The sequence below is a fragment of the Cynara cardunculus genome (genome assembly GCF_001531365.2).
Source record: "Cynara cardunculus var. scolymus isolate 2C chromosome LG 5, CcrdV1, whole genome shotgun sequence".
Taxonomy (NCBI): Eukaryota; Viridiplantae; Streptophyta; class Magnoliopsida; order Asterales; family Asteraceae; genus Cynara; species Cynara cardunculus.
The window spans coordinates 11,758,442-11,765,697 of NC_037532.1; the positions used below are offsets into that span (position 1 = coordinate 11,758,442).

Here is a 7,256-nt window from a genome sequence, read left to right on the forward strand (position 1 = left end):
ATAGTCCAATCTCCACTTTAACAGCCAATACCGAACAATCCAAGGAGTCTACAAATTCCCTTCAGCATTCCACAAAATCCAAGGTTGTTTTAGCATTGTTTATGCAAGATGGGAGTGGGATAACTTATAATGATTGCTAACGAAAAATCAATGTCATAGATAACTTATAATGATTGCTAACGAAAAACCAAGTAAATAATCTGAATCATAACAAAAAATGTTACTTGTTGGACAGCCAAAATGGAAATTGCTTGAATTTTTGGATGGAGGGAATACAAGGTTATATATAAGCATGTACGACCCAAGGCATACCTTTCCAATCCGTGGTCGCTCTTTCAATTTTTCGAGGCTGTTCCGAATATGAGAAACCGCTCCCCATTATTTCAACGTATTTGCCACATCATCAAGCTTTAACACGTACTCTTCTTCAGTCAGAGAAAAAGATCTCTATCAGAAAAAATCCATAAGCATGATATCATCAGGCAGTTGACAACAAAATGTGGAAGCATTATCCAGCATTTTTGGATTATAAACTGATGCAAGAGTCACATTTAAGGGTCTATAACTATGGAACATTATCTCAATTCAAAAGTCACGTTTAAGGGCCGAAACATTATTTTCGAGGATAAACAGTAGCTTACGTGCTCCATATACTTCCACATGACATTCAATGCAAGGAGATTTTTACCCATGAATTCCTGTACCATATAAAACCAAAATTCATATGTGAAGTGTCAATAAATAGTCTAAGAATCCATAAGTGCATTTAATTACATAGCAGTAATAGAGGGGAAAAGGAGGAGAAGTCATTGGAATAGTGTCATTAGGAATGATTCTGAAAAAGTAGCCAACAAGAGAAAGGGAAGCATTAGACGAAGAAAGAAAATAGAACAGAGAATAAATAGTTTACATCCTGGTTTTCATTCTTTTTTACTTTCCTTCCCGAGAATATGGTGCATTGGCATGTTTAATAGATGGATGCACGAAAGACTACAAATATGTGTTCTCTGATATAAAAGATACCCTTTTTCTTCATTTGTTCCATTTCATATTTTCAGTACTTTGATCTGAACTCTCAAGCCATACTTATTTACCAATTTAACAGATCATATAATTAATCATGTAATCCTATTCTAGTTTGTTGGAAGTACAACCAACAAAATGAAGCCCATGTTCAAAGATCCAGTAGAAGAAGTTTAGTAGAAATTTCAACTGAAGCAGCCAAAGGAACATTGAAGTATAAATGATACACAAATAAAGCATATTTCCCTTTTCCGTCACCAAAAGCACATGCATGTTTGTTAAAAAAAAGGTTAGTGATCGCTGATAGCTAATAAAGCTCCTAACATGATAAATTCCAAACCTAAAACTCTATCAAAATAAGAATGATTAATGTTTTCCATATGCATAGTTTCAACTTTACTCGTATAAAGCTACTCTTGTGTAGAGTTGGAAGGACTTGTTTTTCAACTTTTCATAACACTTAGTGGTTAAATACAGGAGCTTATACCTTCTTTATAAGTTGAACGTCATAGGATCGTCCAGGAAAGACAATGGTCCAGTTGACCTGAATGCGCTTTTGTAGACCTATTAGCAAATAAACAAAAGAGGTCTTTAAGATGATGGAAGATGTAGAAATCAAAATGCGATCACAAGGATTATATAGAACCAACACACATCATGACTGCAATAATTGAACCACGGTGTTTGGCACCAAACGAACCTACAGACAAAGCACAATCTCATCATGCAAGCTTACATACAATGGCAATTCAGAAATGAGAGATTAAAAGAATAGTGTCAAGGAGGAAAATACAAGTGCCAACGATTCGCTAGCTATCTTCTTCAGTTAGATCAAAACCTGCAGAAAAACAACTACCCTTCCACATCTGATTTACCCAAGAAGAAAAACGATATAGAAGTACCAAAAACACCCAAGGACGAAATGAGATAAAATGAGAGGATAGTAGAATTCATAAAAACAGATAAACCAAAACATCTTCAACAATTGACACATGCACTCTACGGCAAACCATATTAACAGGTGACCATGTCCACCAAAGAAGACCTACATAATGTGCATCATACAGCAAAGGAAACGTAGATGTTCCCAAGGCAACAAGGAAAATCGATAATGCTAAACAAAAGAATCATAAAAAATATAGAAAAACCAGAACGATAATCTAGATATTTGAACCACGTTCTTTGGTATCAACAAAACCTACATACAAGACACAAACTAATCATGAAAGCTTATGCACGAGAAAATTTTAGATATCAAAGAATGGTCAAAACAGGGGCAAAGAAAGCTATAACAATACAGACCCAATAACACATTGTTTCCTAAATCAATATGCAACCTCTCTATTTGGCGTCAACTTTAAGAGGTGAATGGGAGCAATAGAAGGTTGTGGCCAGGATAGTTTTACCAAGTGGATCAGGAGAATGCTACACAGCATACAGAAGACCATCATCATCAGTCAGAAGCTTCCTAGTACCTATCAACAAAGAAAACAAGCATAACCCTTCCCACCAGCATCTAACTTGAAAGAATCAAGATCAATATAAATGTTTGTCCATAGCTATAATATTACTCATGTGTTTCCATTATATTGAAACAGAAAAGAGTTCTGCTATTTTACCGATGAATGCAAATAACTACTGAAAAATGAGAATCAAATGAACATTGAAGAAGTTTTCATTTACTGGTATATTCAAGTTAACTTTATTACCACCAAAACCAAAATGAGCAATATTATTCATGTGTTACATGATATGGAAAAGAAATACCTCAACTGCTATTTTACCAGATAAATTGAATAGGTCCTGAAAAATTGAGAAACATATTAGCAAAATGGATCATCAAGAAAACCATGAACTAACCAGAAACGAAACAAACTGAAAATACCCAGAAAACAATAGTTGATTATATGGATGGTACTCACAAAAAGATGAATCTTTTATGTTCTTTTGGGCTTTCTTTTAAGGGGCAAACAAGCAATTAAACATAAAGATGAATAACAAGAGTTGCAGTGGATACAAAATATGGTTTTGTGACTTCATTCTTATAGTAAACTGAATTCCACACAAGAAAAGACCAATTCAAATACCCACAAAATCCATGTGCTCCATCCCACAATTTCCTCCACAGATTACTTTGATATCAGGCAATTGAACCAATCATGTGCCTAACTTTTGCCAAATTAACATGCAACGATTGGGTTTCCTAAGCACCCATCAATGAAAAAAAGACCAAAAAGACAACATAACTACACTTCTAAAAGAAAACCCCAATGGACATGAAGTTACTTAACCCTAATTTTGAATGTTAAAAATTTCTCCAAGATAAAACAGCCACTAACCCTAATGGGTATGTGAAAATTTGGATGTTACCTGGAGTTGGAGATGGATTGAACGATGGAAGCACGATTGAACGATGGAAGATTGAAGAAAACATGGAACCTCGCTTTAATATATTGTGATGATGATTCGAGTGAATCGTCATCTTGGGGAGTGAGAGAAATGCCTGAATCATCGTATTGGGAGCGACGACTTGTCTGAATCGTCGTATTAGGCAGGGGAGCGATGGAAGCAGCGTCTTGGGGAGGGTAGCCAAAGGAAGAGGCGTCTTGGGTAAAGGGTTGAAAAGTAAAGGTAACATAGATAAAGTGTATTTTGGTCACTTAGTATTTTAAGATTTTTAAGACTTTTTTTAAATTTGTTTAATAAGGTAGTATAGATATATATATTTATTTATTTATGCATGTGTGTGAAATACCCCTCCTCTCTCTCTCTCTCTCTCTCTCTCTCTCTCTCTCTCGGTTGATTGGACTTCCTCTCACTAGATTTTTCTTTCTTACACTAAATTTGTCTTGCAAATTAAGAGATTAATCTAAGCTATATATTTTTGTTAATCGTCAAATTACTTGGTTTTATATCAACCTTTTATTCACAAAGGTGTATATATATATATATATATACACTATTACATGCAAGTCATTTTATATACTTCACCAATCTTAATAAAATCTTGATTTTGTTTGTTTTGTAATTCAATGATTTATTACCACCTTAATTCCCATTTCTATGCATTTTTCGCATGAATTATCCAAAATGCTAAAAGAATAATGGGTATTTATACAAATACTCTAATATGTCATTGTTACTCACAAAATGGTAATAAAATCTCTGTTTTTAGTTTCCTTTCTTTATTTATCATCATTCATGTGGTCACTCTTTCAAATATGTCAAAAGGTGATTTATTTTTTAAAGTACTTCACTATGATATATGTTATTATGTATATATGTTCATAGATTTACCAAAAAAAAACTTTGTATATTAATTGTTACATCCAAGTTTTCAAGATATATGAATGTATGCGTATATGTTCATTGATTGTACATACTTGCTACAAATCCTTTGACGAACAAATCAAATATAATGTCTCTACCGGAATATGCACATATCTAACATATATTCATAATCATATTGATTAAATAACTCGAAACCAGTATTTAAAAACTAAATTTATGATAACAATTATCCCTACACTCAAATTCATCATTGTTAAAATTGCATATGAACTTGCATAATCAATGTAAACAAAATTTAGATTTTTCCTAAAGATCATCGTACAACACGGATTACCAAACACTAGTTTTATTGTAATGATAGAACCCAAAATAAAAAGTAAGATGTATGTTTTTTTATTAACCTGGATATCACCTGCTATGTGAGCCGACTAATCTCAGGGCGACCACCTACTTTACTTTGCAGATAGCCTGAAGTCACCGCATTTGAACATCCATGGCCACAAGGAGATTTTATCCCTCCTTGGATTTGAACCTGGAATCTGCTGGTACTTTTGACTTTTGGAGTCAAGTTCAAACCAATCAGGCACCACCCTTATGGTTAAGATGTATTTTCTTAGAATTAATGAAATAATTATTATGTATAACAAAAATCTACATGTGGCGGTTTAAGCAATGATGCAGAGGTTTCGGTAATATCCATGGAGCTACATAAGAAAGCATCGAAAGTCTTTGAAATAAATAATTGACGGAAATGACAAGAGACCACTAATTGTTTTGTATATAAACGTTTCAAGGATGTCGAGGAGGACTGTATCCCTGGCTGACTGCCTTCAGCTCTGCTTATATTTATTCAGTTCATTCATACAAGGTGAGATTATTTTTGAGTTCGTAATCTTTTTATTTATATATTTCATACATTATTATTGCAACAAGTTTGTATCATCTGCTTTTTTTACTTCATATTTTTGGTTTGATTTTATGACTTGAAACCAAACTAATTATTTCTCTTTCTCACACACACACACACACATATATATATATATATATATATAGACGGGTTCAAACGAGAACAATGATTAAATAAAAGAATATAAGAACAGTTAAATCACATGTGATTTTACACTAACATCATGTGTAAAATTACATGTGATTCAAGCGACTTTGCCCCTAACTTTTGCATTGATCATGTTCCGTAATAACATGTGATTTCACCGTTTTCATGTTTTTTTATTTTGACCCTGAACTCATTTGATCCTCCCCCTCTCTTTATATGTATATATATGTGTGTGTGTGTATATATATATATAGGGAGGTTTAGGGAAAAACTCCAAAAAATGAAAAACGGAGAAATAGGCCAGTAACTATTCATCTGGACGGTATGCACATATGCATATAAGAAATTAAGTTGTTTCTTGGTTTTACACATGCATACCAGACCAATTGCTTACAAATTACTTGTATTAAGCACGTGTGCAGTCGTCCAAATGAACAGTTACCAAAGTGTTCCTCAGTTTTTTAATTTTTTTTGCGGTTTCCCCTAAACTTAACCCCAGGTGACTGTAAAAAAAATGAAAAACTGAGGAACATCCTGGTAACAATTTCATCTGAAAGGTATGCACATGCGCATACAAATAATATGTAAGCAATTGGTTCGGTATGCACATATGCATACATAGACACGTACATAAAAACCAACAAATAACTTTAACTACTCGTATCTATATGTGTTTACCATCCACATGAATAGTTACCAGGATGTTGCTTAATTTTTCATCTTTTTTAGGTTTTCCCTAAACCTCTCTATATATGAGGCAAATAAAATAGAAACCATCTATATGTTCTATGAATCAATATAGACCATATATATTTGAACTTCCAAAATTTTCTTAATATCTTGATTATCCTATTAACCGTCTTTTTCCTATTAGAAATCACTTGATCGATCATGTAACGTTTCATTGGTGAAACACATTATATGCAAAGCATATCAACCCATGTGTATCGTTGTTTAAAGAACAAAACAAAAACTTGAGTTTTTAAGAAACGATTGATACAACAATTAAGATGATTTATAGTGTGGTTTCTATTGATTTATGGTGTTTATAACATATAGAAGGTTTGTATATGATTTTAGGTGTATATATATATATATATATATATATATCATACTGGAAATATAATTTCACATTCAACAAATCAGTTGACGTGATTTACTCTAAGATTATGATGGTTATGCAACGTATTTATTTGTTAGATCTATATTTATTTATTTAAGATTCAAGTTGCATAAATGCTTAATCTTTGTTCTTCGTGCAAGATGAGTGAAAAAGATGTTGCACCAGCAATCGGTATTGACCTTGGAACAACATATTCTTGTGTGGGTGTTTGGAAACATGGCCAAGTTGAGATCATACCTAACGATCTGGGTAACAGAACCATGCCATCATGTGTTGCTTTCACTGATGCTGAACGTCTAATAGGTGAAGGTGCCAAGAACCAAGTCGCCATGAACCCCACGTATACCATCTTTGGTCTGTGTTTTCTATCTCTTGCCCTTTGGTTAATTAAGCAATTCGAGTTAATTAGAAAAAAAAAATTATTCGTCATTTTATTACATACTTATGTTCCATATTCATGGATTTCTAGATGCTAAACGATTGGTTGGAAAGAGATTCAGCGATGACACAGTGCAACAAGACATGAAGTTGTGGCCTTTCAAGGTCATACAAGGGACAAGTGACATTCCAAAGATTGTAGTTACATACAAAGGTGAGGAGAAGGAGTTTTCTGCAGAAGAAATTTCATCCATGGTACTCACAAAAATGAAAGACGTTGCTGAGGCATTCCTGTTGGAACTGAAATTGGAAGCCAAATGGGTCTGCTGTGTATTAGCGACAGTTTGAGGTTTGGAGAAAACAGAGGTTTTTTGCAATCAAATTGCT

At 33.4% G+C, this 7,256-nt stretch overlaps 1 pseudogene; it reads left to right on the forward strand.

Moving 5' to 3' along the window:
- Window positions 1-6,631: 6,631 nt before the first annotated feature.
- The window catches only part of LOC112512510, a 7,052-nt pseudogene continuing 6,427 nt past the window's right edge, over window positions 6,632-7,256 (forward strand).